Genomic DNA, 13,740 nt, shown 5'->3' on the forward strand with positions numbered 1-13,740 from the left:
GCCGTCAGGTTCCGCCGGTCTCGCCTTGGTTCGGCCGAAGGAGGCGTCGTTCGCTCGTGTTTTTACAAATATCTTTCTATATTGACTGTATATTTCTATATTTAATTTTATACTTCTATAATACTTCCATTATTCCAAATAAAAACCCCGTCTCTAACCAAATAAATAAAAAAACCCTTCTTTTAAAGGATACTGAAATATTTTTTATTTATACTTTGTATAATTATACATTCATATTTTAATTTATCGTTTCTTTGGATGTATTGCATTAATAATGATATATATATAAAATTTTAAAATAGATTTAAATTATTATTTAAATTATGTATAATATCTACTGCTACAACTAATTTTTTCTGATATTTTAAATTTTTATATTTATCTGTATGTATTTATTATATATTTCTAAACTTAGATTTCTACCTTTATATTATTTGCATTTATAATTTTTACAATCAAAACACTGCCTATTGACCAATAAAGAAAACCCGCTTTATTTAAGTATTTTAAAAATATTTTCATGTTTATAATTTTCATATTTATATTTATAATTTGTTCAATATTACATGAGAACACACCTGCTCCTGCACCGCAGTGGGGCCCCCTCTCCTGGGGACCTTGGGGTGCCCCAACGGCATCAGAGCCCCGAGTCTTCACCCCCTTCTCCTCTATTTAGAAACTACACTGGAACTTTTTTCTGGAAATAAAGACATTACCTAAATCCTCTCCCCGTGTCCTAGACAGATGGATATTCAGTTATTAGTTGGCTGGGCAGCAGTTTCTTAAATAGAATGATAAACAAGATGTGAACATTTCAGCTACAAGCAAATAGGCAAATCTGAACAAGGTACTGGTGGGCGACCACTGAAGTTATTTTGAAGGAATTTTTTAAACAATAAAATATTGATACCACAAAAATAAAGCAAAAAGCTAACTACTGGCTAAGAAAAAATTAACTTTTGACAGCAACAACATTCCAACCACACAGGCTTTTTCCCGATGTCATACCTTATAACTACCTCTCTTGGGAATTCTCATCATGTATCCCAAAAGGAATAAATACCTCAGAGCGTCCTAAAGCAAAAAGTAGCACACATGAGCTCCTCACACTCCCGGGAGGCCTGCACAGCGTGCACTGAGTCTGCAACAAATTCTGCTCAGTGAGAGTCTGCAAACAAAGGTTCAATTGATGAATTGACCTGATTGTAAAGGGAGGTTTTCTAAGCACAGAAGCACAACAAAGAACAAGCAAAAACAATTCTTAAAAAAAACCTGCAAGTTTTATTTAGCATATATGCGACTGATTTCCACCCTGTGGCTTCTCACTTTGATTCGCGTCTGTAGGTTCAGGAAGATGACAATGCACACTCTGCCCTCCCTGAGCCCCCCACAGCAGCTGAGCGCTGCTCCGTGCGCTCAGATCGTCAGGAACTGGATTGCCCGCATGGACTGGAACTGCTCTGCTGCAGATTCAGGAGAGAGAGGCTGGCTGAGGCGTCGTCCCAATTCCATTTCTGTGTGACGAGAAGCGGTTTGTTCCCAACGGGTGCAACAATCCCCAGCTCGCTTCCGTGGTGAGTACCGATGGCACACAAATGGCAGCCTGAGGAAATCGTGTTCTGGGCTCTAAGTGGTCGGGACAGGGTCTGATTTTTTGTTTTGCATCTGTATGATGATTAGTACGACAGGGCCCTGATCGATGACATGGCAGCACAGAATTAAAAACTCCTCAATAGGATTACATCGACTTCTAGGAAAAGACAAAAGCCTAGGACCCTTCTGAAATCTATTTTTAATGCGAAGCACACGGATTGTCACTATGCTGTGCCTTCCAGCTTTTCAAAGCAGCTTACCTCTGAAGACCAGAAAACATTGATTTCTACAGAAACAATGGGCAACCCCCAGGCTAATCTCAGCGCTACTGTTTAATAGGGGATCTGCCAGCGTGCCAGTCCAGCTTCAAGTGTGCTTTATTTCAGTCTAACATCCCCTCAAAATTCTTCTCACATCTCCCAACCCTGACATCTTATTTTTCCCTAAAGCTTCTCATCATTAGCAATTTCCAAGTAACATGGTATTTTTACAACATTCAAAAATGTCATGCTGGACTGTGCTAGAGAGTAATTTGCAAATATAAGCTTAGCAAAGTTTGAATTGACTTGTCCAGAGAAAAAACCTACAAGTGAACACCTACACCTGCCTACAAAGAGCTAACAAGCCCCTGGCAGCTGCCAGCATCAAAGCACAGCGGATGTTTCTAATACAGGGTAAGGATAACAATATCACCTTTTGTTCTCTCCAGCTTGTTTTCCCTGCAGTCATATTTTGCTTCTTATGATTTTTTTAGTCTCTGCATCTTCTTGGACAGCACCGAGCCCGACGACAAGGATACGAGAGTCTTTCCCTGCCGTAGGGAGAGAACCAGGAAAACAGTTAAAATAAGAACAGGGTAGTTTGAAATTCATACTTCCAATGAGAAGCAGCGCCTAACAAACAGAACAAAAGTAAACAAAGCATGGTACCTCCCTGGGGACAGAAGACTTACAAACTCTCCAGGATTTACAATTCTAGCGACCAACCCCTTCAGGACGGCAGCCAAGTGTCCCATGAGGTGGTGCTGCACCAAAGAACCATCTGAGAGGTTCCAAAGAGTGAAACGCACAATATTTTGCAAAGCCGTAAAATCTTGCAAAATAACAAAAATACAATAGATGTAAACTACAGGGTAAGAGTACAAGTGTTCACTTTAAGAGCTGGAACCATCCAGGTGAGCACCTGATAACTGGATCCTCACCAGAGTTTGAACCCTTCAGGACACAGAAGGGTTTTCCCCAGAAATTTCACAGACTGAGTTTTGATACAAGTATACTTGCCAGACCCTCAGAAACATCACCCATTCTCCAGGTGTCTGGAGAGAACTGCAAATGGCTCTCACGTAGTTTGAGCTAGCTCTGTAAGGTCTCAGGGTGAATTTCACCAGATGCAACCAAACTGGGCAACTCCCAGTGGGACAGAAGGAACCCAAAGCTTGGGTTCGCAGAGCTGCAGCAAATACTGAGGAAACAAACATAACAGCGTAAAAAATAATAAACCATCCTTTTTTTTTCTCTTGCTTTTGTTTTTTTCTTATTCAGATCAGCATAGCAATTAAAGAGAAGGTGAAAAACTCACCATTACTGAACATTTCATCATCTGTAGGCTGAGCATCCTTAGCACAGAGGACTCCAAAGTTAAAATTCACCGATCCCTGGGAAATAAAACCAAATATTGTATGATAAACAATCAAACAGCAGACGTAAAAATTTGTTTCCTCTAAGGACTTTCGGGTACGTATGTACCTTTGCATACATCCAACACATTGGAACATACACTTTATACCATCTCCTAATAAGTAAAAATTTACCTTTAAACTTTGATAGTACAGCATAAAATTATGAACTTAAATTGGTGATCTGTTATTATTAAGTTGGTGCCTAAAGTTATTTCTGCTGTCAGGTTCAAAAAAACATTAATTTTTTTTACTGGAATGAGCAATTGATTTCAAAGTCATCACAAGCCCACCAAAACACAAAGCAGTATTCACTGGATGGGTCTGTGAGCTAGAAGTAGTTAGGCTTGTACTTCCCTCTTGCTATTCCAGAACCAATAAATCCTGTCAACAAAACCAGGATCTATAGCCCACTGCTGTGAAAGATTCTACGAGGATGATGGTTTGATTTGTGTTTAGAAGTTTTGATTTGAAATGGCCAGTTCAATGGATAAAGACAGTTTAGGTAGTATTACATTGCTATTATTATTATTTCTATTATTATTTTTACTATTACTACTGCTATTGTTATCATCTGCTACTGGAAGAAACAAACCAGTAGTACCTATACTTAATTACTTTTATTTCCAGGAAATAATAAAGAAAAAGAACCAAACCAAAAAAAGTCACTTCCTACCTTTTATATCAAGGGATGAAAAATTTCTCTTGGGCTCTTCTCCAATTTATCAAGACTCATAGCACTGAAAGGCAAACAAAACAGTGCTTTATAGAAGGGCAAGTGCACATTTCAAGGCTGAACCACCAACTGATTGCAGTGACAGCAGTTACAACATGAATCGTTCCCAGAGCCTCTGTTAAATGGAATGTTCTGTGGAACTGCCGTTTCTTTCCCAAAACACTAACTTCCAACACTTCCTAATAATATTTTGTATTTTAAAACAAAAGAAGTTAGTGAGACTCTGTGCGGAGGTCAGGTTTAAATTTATTTCCTTCTAAAGCACAGAGCTCTGTTCCATCACCCTTCACTTCGGCTCTACACTGAATCGTGGTGAGCATTTGAGGAGTGCTCCATAATCAATTCTATTTCTCTCTTTTTCTAGCTCTCTCTATTCCTAAATCATTCCAGACAAGTCAAATGAAAAATGAAAAAAACAAGTTCAGCATCAAAGTCACACTTTTTCCCGTTGTCTGGTCAAGAACAGGCTCTAAATCCACTTACTGCTGCCTTCAACGATTCAGACTTGCAAAAGCATTCTTACATATTTTACAGGTTTATCATAAAACCCACAGAACGCAAGCTCTGAATTACAGGAAAAGGTACACAGGCAAATATCTAAAGGGATCACTTATTAGTAAATACTTACCTTGGTAGAGATCGCACTGAGAACCTTTCTGAGGGACTCTAAGGGACGCATGTTTTCTGAGCACCCTATAAACAAGAAAAGCTAGGATATAGTACAGGACATCCCCACTTTTTCTACATATTCAAATAGTATTTTTAATAAAAACAATTCAGTTAAAAAAGAAGGAAGAAAACCAAGCTAATTTTACTCAGCTGTATTTACTGCCGATTTAGAGAACAATCCCGGGCAGCGTCGGCCGTTGCGGCACACGTCGCGCCGCCAGCAGGGCCTGCCGGGAGTTGGAGTCTCGGGCTGGTAGCCACTCATGTGCCGCGATAGCCGTTGCGTCACACGCCGCGCCGGCAGCAGGGCCTGCCGGGAGTTGGAGTCTCGGGCTGACAGCCACGGCTCCGTCCCCCGCCACCGGGAGCTGCAGTCCCTCCCGGGCATCAAACGGGTCCTTCGCCCCAGGGCGGGGAAGGACCTGAGGCAGGACCGCTCCTCCCGAATGCCCTCTCTTTTCCCCTCCAACTCTTTTTCTTTTTTTAACGCTGTTTTTCACCCCTTTCCCTTCCCTTCCCTTCTGCTCTCCTGCTTTCTTTCCTTTCCTTTCCTTTTTTTCCCCTTCCCTTTCCCTTTCCCTTTCCCTTTCTTTTTCTTGTATTTGTAATCTTGGTTTTCCTTCCTAGCTTTAGAATCAAAAAGCAGCAGTAGTAACTTTCAGGCTACCTGGGAGTAAAAAAAACCCCAAAACTATAATGATTGAAAGAAAACTATTTATTCCCTGGGAGCCTGAAATTTTCTACTGCTGCACATGACACAGAGCTTTTTATTCCTTCTTATATACAGTTGATATTTTATACTCGCTTTATACACCGCCCCCTGCCGTCTGCACCGGCGCTCTGCAGGCAGAGTGCTGCGGCGTCGTTCGGTTCTGTTTAAATAAACTCGGCTAAATTAGGCTTGGTGCGGCTTAGGTCTAAAATCGTTTCGGTTCGGCTTTTCGTCTAAATTCGGCTTTTCCGGCTCTTCGGCTGAACTCGGCCCGGTTGGGCTAAAGTCGGTCATATTCGGCTCTTTGTCTAAATGCGGCCAATGTCGGCTACAGTCGGCTATCGGTTACACTCGGCTATCATCGGCTCTTCGTCTCAAGTCGGCTGTGTTCGGCTACACTCGGCTCTTCGTCTCAAGTCGGCTGTGTTCGGCCACACTCGGCTCTTCGGTGAAACTCGGCTATTTTCGGCCACACTCGGCTCTTCGGTGAAACTCGGCTGTTTTCGGCTACACTCGGCTCTTCGGGGAAACTCGGCTGTTTTCGCCCACACTCGGCTCTTCGGCTCTTCGGAACTATTCGGCCCGGCTCGGCTCCCTCAGGGCGGGAAAGCGGCTGTCAGAGGACCCCGGCACAGCGAGGCGTTTCCCCACATGCCTGTCACAAACCCGCCGAAATACGCCCGCCCGCGGCGCCGCTGAGACCACAGCATGTGTCGGGTACACTTGAAACGTCACAGAAAATACCACCGGGGCCGCGCCGGGGTCGGTATTCCATGCAGGCAGTCCAGTGACACCCACCCCGGTCCTCCACTTCCCCGCCCTTTTCGCCGCCCTGTTGAGAAGGTCAACCAAAAGTCCGCGACATCCGCGACGCGCCACTCCCAAGGTGGCGGCCTCTCGGCGCAGGGCTGCAGTACCGCGCTCTGTCCACAAGGCGGCAGCACTGCCGCCCGCCCCAGCCGGGGGCGCAGCGCGCCTCGGGGCTGCGGGCAGCGAAGACGGCAAAAAAGAACAGGGGCGATCCCCGCTGAAAACTGCTCTGAAATAAATGCCCCAAAACAACCGGGAAGAGGAAAAAAAAAACTTCTGCCTCTAATCTAATAGAACAAAACAAAACAAAACCTCAACAATTTATTTAAAAAAAAAATTAAATATTTAAAAAAATATTTTTTTCACATTAATATTAATATTCACATTTCTATTTACAATGTATATTGATGTACACTGTCCATTTATACATTTGTTTTTATGAATACATTTCTATTCCATATTGCATATATCCCTAAAACTTAAATTTATTTTTATATGTTTATACATATTTTTACATAGTAAGTATATATTTCTGTTAGGATTTTTACTTCTGTAACACTCACAGTACTCAAAATAAAACCCCTGCCTCTACCCCATACATGGCAAATAAAACCCCCTTTCATCTCAACTGTATTTAATTTTTTTAAAAAAACAAATTCAAATTTATATTTAAAATGTTTACTGATGTATGATCGATTTTGCATTTATATTTAGGGATTTATTTATAAATTTATATTCTATGTTACATGTGTTCCTATTACTTATATTTTTATATACTTTTATTCATATCTTTATATATTTATTATATCTTTCTGTGTTAGGATTTTTACATCTGTAACACTTACATTATTTAAAATAAAACCCCTGCCTCTACCCACATTAAAGCCAAAAAGAACCTCAGTCTTCTCAACTGTATTTAAATATTTTTTAAAATTCTGTTTTTCAGGTTCATATTCACTTTTACATTTAAAATGTATACTAATGTATACTCTTATTTGTATTCTCCATTACATCTCTTCCTATTATTTATATTTACTTAAATTTTGTGTTTATATATATATATTTATATCTTGATTTTATATCTCAATATTTAGAAATATATAACAATAATATCTACATTCATATTATTTAAAATAAAAACCCTGCCTCTAACCCAATAATAAAAAAGACCCCAACCCTTTCTTTTAAAAAATATTTAAATATGTTTTATCCTTATGTCTGATTTTTATATTCATATTTGTATTTATAATGTATATTAATGTCTATTGCTTACTTATACATTTATCTTTACCAATGTCAAGTTATAAATAAATTTATATTCTATATTACATCTGATGCGAGTAGATATTTATATATTTTTATACATATTTTTATGCATTGATTAAATATTTCTGCGTCAAGATTTTTACTTCTCTAACACTTATAATATTCAAAATAAAACCCCTGCCTCTACTTAAATAAAAGCCAAAACATTCCCTTTCTTTTAAACTATATTTACATATTTTTATATTTATATTCCCATATAATGTTATTTATATTCTATACTACAACTCTTCCTATTACTTACATATATTTATATATAAATTTATATTCATACTTTAGCAATTTCTCTTTATATATTTATTATATATTTCTATCTTAAGATCCACATTTCTATATTACTTATATTATTTAAAATAAAACTCCTGCCTCTAACCAAATAAAAACCAAGGACACCCCTTTATTTGAACCAGATTTAAAATTTAGAAAGTAAATTTATTTTTCAAAATTTAATGATATTTATATGGATATTTTTATTTATTTTATTCATAGATATTATATATATTAGAGAGAATACCTTCTAATATAATAATAGATATATATTTTCTGTATCATATTTTTTTACTTATATTTATTTAAATTAAATAAATATATACAAATATATATATACAAAAAAAAACCTGATAAGAGACTAAGAACTTTTTCAACAGATAACCACAGTACTAATTTCAGACTTAGAACAATATTTAGGCATAATCACTACCACAAAATTAACCCAAATTAGAAAAATTACCAGAAAACCAACAAAACAAGCTAAACTCATTTCTGAGCACCATAGTCCTTCCTCACTCACAATATGCAATTAATTCTCTCCTGCCATTTACATCCCCAGCATCATCCCGTACTGAGCATTCCTGGCACCAGAAGTCACTCGGAGCCAATTAACATCCAACTTTCCCTTCCTCAGGACTGTGTGCTTTCTGTGTCTTTATGCACACAAGGAGCAGCTGTCAGACCCACCTCTCAGCAGCCTAACAAGCACTCAGATGTTCTCTCCAGGTTCAGGGGTTGCTCACAGTGAGGCAGCTTTCAATCCAGTCAGGATTGCCTCGCTTCTTCCCTGGCAGTAGCCTTGCACAATTACCTCAGCTGGAAGTCAGACCCCACTCCCTGAATTCTCATCTCTGCCTTTAAGTAATGCGTTGTGTGGAAGACTGTGCAGCAGTTTCTGAAAGAAAGTGATTTCAGGAGAAATGGGAAATTCATGGTCTCCAGTTTCTCAGTTAGTTGGTGAGTGTCAGGGGTCATCTAATAACAGCACCATCAACAGTTTCAGCACTACCTCTGTGCAACCAACACTTGTTAGAACATGAAGTGCAGTGCTGTCATGGCTAAAGTGAAGAGAAGTGCTGTCATGGCTAAACGCTTTCAGGGATCAGGGAAATGGGGAGGAAGCAGGAAGGCAGGAGATCAGGAGTTTCACAGTGCCTCTCACCATAGCTCTGTGCCAAGTACTTGACACTGGCAGGGGTCTGTGCACAAATCACAAACAGGGCAGGGCTGCTGGGAACTGCCTTGAGCCGTTTGATTTTCCAGCATCAGCCTCATTCCATGGTTACGGCAATGGGAAGATGCCACCAGCTCATATCCCAGGCAGCAGACCAAGAACTCAATGTCACAACTCACTTTATCAGTTTTTTGCCCAATCACACAAAGCAAAAGCACATTGACAGTAGCTCTATCCAACCACTGTAAGCACAGGTACCTTTGGTTAAACAATGCTTGCTTATTTCAAATACAATACCTGCTTGTGAGCCTTAAACACAATGCACAGAGCTCCAGTATTAAGCCTAGAACTTCCTAATATCTTGCTAGATAAACTTTCTGTAGCTTAGGGAGTCATTCTAGGCAAGTGTTAATACACAGACCATTGTTCTATTTGTCCTTGCTTTTCCACAGTTTAAATAGTTTTTCTGCTGACCAATCTCATGGCTGCTGCTCAGCTCTGATCACAGTTCTGCTGTCTCTGAGGCCTGCCTTTTGCAGCTTTCCCAAACCCCTCTGATTTTACACATTCCCACAGTACTCAGTGCTGGATGAACCCTAGTGCAGAAACAGAGGAAGCAGGATTTAGTGAGTCTACTCACCCAAAGTACTGGGAAAGAAACTCCCTATCAGATGAGTTCTGCAGATCACAGACAGGAGGAAATGTAGTTACAATGGGTTACGCCTGAGAACTGTGCTCACATGCAGTTTCCCGGGGGGTTTTTGGCCCTGCTAGCAAACGTCACCCTTGGAAGCACATGAGCAGAAACAGATGGGTCCCCCAGTGAGCGCCTTGCTAAGATAACCCTCACAAAAAAACCATTCCATCCCCTGTGGTAAATTATAACTGCTGAACTGCCAGCTGATGGCATTGCTGCCCCAGGGCTCTGTGTTTGTAACTCTGCACACGTTGGGAGCGAGAGCAGCTGAGCTGACACCTTTCTATGGGGAAGAGCCTTCAGTTTGCACGTCCTTTTCAACCATTTCAAGCAAAGACACCGGCCCAGGGTTACAAGGAATAACAGCTGTGGAACTTCTCCTTGAAAATGCTACAGCTGAAATAAAGCTGCCAAGGTGTGCTGATATGGGCCATTCTTGTTTCTCACACAGAACCTGTCACAAAACTAAATGCTGCAACAGGAGCAGACAGCATGCCAAGCAGGCACTGCTGATCTGAAATGCATCCAAAATAACTAAACCTCCTGAGCCTGGAAATCCTGGCTTGAAATTCCATTACAATAAACTTTCCAGCACTGGCACTCTGGGATTTGGAAAGTAGAGTCTGTTCTCTCGGTCTTGTTAATTCCTTGATTTATCCTCACTTTTGTGTTCAGCCCCAAATAAGTCAGATTCTACTCAATTACAGTCTGAACTGGACAATATTTCCCTACTCAGCTGAGTGGTGTTCCATCACAGTGAAATAAAAAAAAAGGCTACAAAGATGCAGCACAGGTCTTTTCTTTCTTTAGCTTGCTATGCCTACTTTTTTATTACTACTCCATTTTCCTAGAAACCTACTTAGACTGGGAGAATACTACCAGTTACCTGCCTATCTGTGAAAGTTATCACAAAAACCAGAAGAAATAATCCAGATTAGGACCAAAAACAGCCCCCCCAAAAATTGCCACATCTGCAGAAAAGAATTCCACCAATAAGCCTGTTCTGGTGCAGATATAGCAGGCAGAATTTTTTTCCAAGCAAAATACAGCTGGACCTTGACTGATCCTTCACATTGAAATGAAGTTGTATTTTTGTACCTGGGAAAATCACTGCCAGTCTCAGTCACAGGTGCATTGACAGAATCCTAAAAGATGCTGAGGACCAGTCCTAAATTCATTTATGAGTTCAGTTCTGTTATCAGAAGGATAGCATCAGTTTTCTTTGTCCCTATCTAGTTTTCTTCCTCGATTTTCAATTTCCCAGAAGGGAAGCCCCAGACTCCCGCATTTGTCCTTTCCTTACTGGAAGCCTCCTCAGGGAAGATGAGGCATTATCAGATGTCATTTCTTCCCTTGTCCTGGGGACCCTCAAACACCACCACAGTCTGATTACTTGTTTAGAGACAAAACCATTTGAATTAGTGCTAGGAACCTTGTCCCACCTCTATTGGACCTCTATTTCTGCTTCTCTTGTATTTTTATTTCACCAGACTGCAACTTGTTCAGATTTGTTTGTCAGCAAACCTGGCATGTCAAAAAATTGTTCAACTGAGAAGCTCCATCTCAAAGTGCTTAGGCTATCAGATAACCCAGGCAATGTTTTACTCACACCCTGATAGTTAAAACTATTAAACTTGCATCCCACCTAGCATGTTGACACAGCATTACCAGGAAACAAAGTTCATTTTGTCTACACATGCAAAAATCATGAGGTGGCAGAGCATTTTGACTGATACAGCAAAGTTCTTACAACATAAAGTAGTGTGTGTGGTTTTCCTGGTTGGGTTTTTTTTTTGTTTTTGTTGTTGCTGTATCTTTATTTTTTTTAATAATACACAAAGTTCAGTCATTTGAGAAAATCATCAAAGAGTAATTGCCACACCAGCGCTATTTAGCATGTTCCTTTTTCCTTTTTTCCCTGACTGAAACCCACATCAAGTAATTACATGCAATTAAACATATTCTTTCCAATGCTTTTGCCTGTTTTCTTTTTTCATTTCACTACAATTACTGTGAATTCTCTTTTACTCATCAACTTGCACTTTTCAAGCAAATTTTCATGCATTTTATGCATCAAAAGGGCCAATACCTCAAAGAGGAGGATCTTTGTAGCCTGCCCTGATGGAGGGCCATTTCATCCAAATCTCATCATTTTCATCCAAATCTGTTCTGCGCCTCATCAAGGCTCTGATAATGGGCTCTACACATCAGAAATAGTCAAATTGCAGTTTGAACCAGAGAAATTTTTTTTATTTGCTGCAAAGTAGCAATTACACGAATCTTCAGCTACACAAGGGAACCTCTCAAACAACAGTGCTGTAAATCAAGCAGTTTGTTCACTTGAGATAGGAACCTAATAAGAGAAAAATAGTCTCCAAAAGAATTCATCCCATCATTGAATTTTTAGGCTGTTTGAGATACAGACTGTGTCTGGATGCCTAAGGGGGTCTTAAGAGCTACACAGGCAGTGGTATGGTGCAAATAACAAACATGTGTGAGTCAGCACTGACAGACAGAAAGGGTAGGATCCCTGTCCTTTATCAAATCACTATGGACAGGATCTTCCTTGTCTCAAATATTTTAGGAGCACAAACACTCTTCAGCCTCCATTAAATAACATGGTATTGACTCCTCTCTATGCCAAGGATTGAAGAAACATGCTACAGCCTCACCTAGAGGAGTTATAACAACTCCCAGTCCTATGCACAGGTGACCTGTCCAATTACTAACTAAAACAGATTAATAACAGAAATATAGTCAGAGACCAACAGAACTAATAAACCTTCTTCTACAGAACATCATACTTGTTTCTCATCCTCTCCACGAACCAGTCGCCACCAAAAACATATTGGGAAACCAGAGAGCCTGAAGGAAACCATTCCTCCATGCACTCCATGTTCTTAGCACTCAAAGCTCCAGGGAATTTTCCTTGAGCAGGTAAGGATATGGTGACAATGCACTTTGAGACTATTACTGCATGATGCTCCCAGGCAATCCATTCAAACAGACTGATTCACCTCAGCCCAGCTGAGCACACCACAGGAGCAGAATAACTCTGCTAGAGCTGGTTTCTGTATGGAACAGGCTGATGAGCTCCAGCCACTGTGCTGTGCCCAGTGACTCCAGCTCACCTCTCTGAATTTCTGCTGGAATGGGAGGGCAGGTTGCCAACACAGGCTGGGATTAGACAGAAGGCAGCACTGGAATCAGCTGGGGGCTCAGGACTCTGGAGCTCCCCACCTGAGAGCTCACACGTGTTTTGTTCTGCTGAAAATCCAATTTTGTCACTGGTCTGGAAAGAGGAGTGTTCTTGAATCATTTTCATCTGAGAAGCAGTTGAAAATATGTATATAAATATATAGTATTCATAGAAATATATCTTATATAGAATATATACTTTATAGATAATATTATATCTATTGTTATATATAATTATATATTTTATATATTATATATTATTATTATATATTATATCTAATTCTATATATCTAGAGCTATATCTAGAGCTATATCTAGAGCTATGTGTTAAACCATCCATTTTTGCCTGAACATCAGTTCCCTGTCTGAAGTTAAAATTATGAACAGTGAACACGTTATGGACAGTGGAAGCTGAAAGCCAAACTAATTTACAGATGGATCCTGGAAACTCAGCAGAGTTAGACTACTGAAGTCAAAAGGCTCCAATATTTTATTTTCTATTTTAACCTAAAAAGGATAGTCTGGTGACATTTCAGGTTCAAATTGAGGTTGGGACAACAATTACAATTGAAGAAGTAAAATCCCACAAGTTCTGTACATGACTGGAATCAACTTAGTCCACACAGCTATGAAGGGGGTGATACCAGCAGTAATCAATTCCTAATGTTATTTCCTGTGAGTACAATGAATTGTATAAACATAAATGCTCAAGAGTTAAGTTTATGTTTGGATTCTTCTAAAGAACAAACTTTTAGGGATTATAAAAACGCCTGGCTTTTCCTTCTTCCTCAGAGAATTCTCACCTGGTATTTTGCTTTGACAATTTATGCTTCTATTCTGAATCTGAAAATAATCAACAGTAACTGAAACGGGCATAGGAAAA

General features: G+C 39.8%; 1 long non-coding RNA gene across 4 annotated transcripts in view; it reads right to left on the reverse strand.

Moving 5' to 3' along the window:
• Positions 1–1,258: 1,258 nt before the first annotated feature.
• The window catches only part of LOC132074930 (uncharacterized), a 38,208-nt gene continuing 25,726 nt past the window's right edge, over positions 1,259–13,740 (reverse strand). For 2 of the 4 annotated variants that reach the window (XR_009418678.1, XR_009418677.1), the window contains 2 exons: positions 2,287–3,054; positions 1,259–1,692 (listed from right to left, as the gene is read on the reverse strand). This is a non-coding gene — a long non-coding RNA (uncharacterized LOC132074930). Of the gene's footprint in view, positions 1,693–2,286; positions 3,055–3,171; positions 3,248–3,944; positions 4,009–4,632; positions 4,853–13,740 lie in introns of those variants that run through there. The other 2 variants (XR_009418675.1, XR_009418676.1) reach the window with 2 other exon arrangements.

The sequence above is a fragment of the Ammospiza nelsoni genome, chromosome 6 (genome assembly GCF_027579445.1).
Source record: "Ammospiza nelsoni isolate bAmmNel1 chromosome 6, bAmmNel1.pri, whole genome shotgun sequence".
Taxonomy (NCBI): Eukaryota; Metazoa; Chordata; class Aves; order Passeriformes; family Passerellidae; genus Ammospiza; species Ammospiza nelsoni.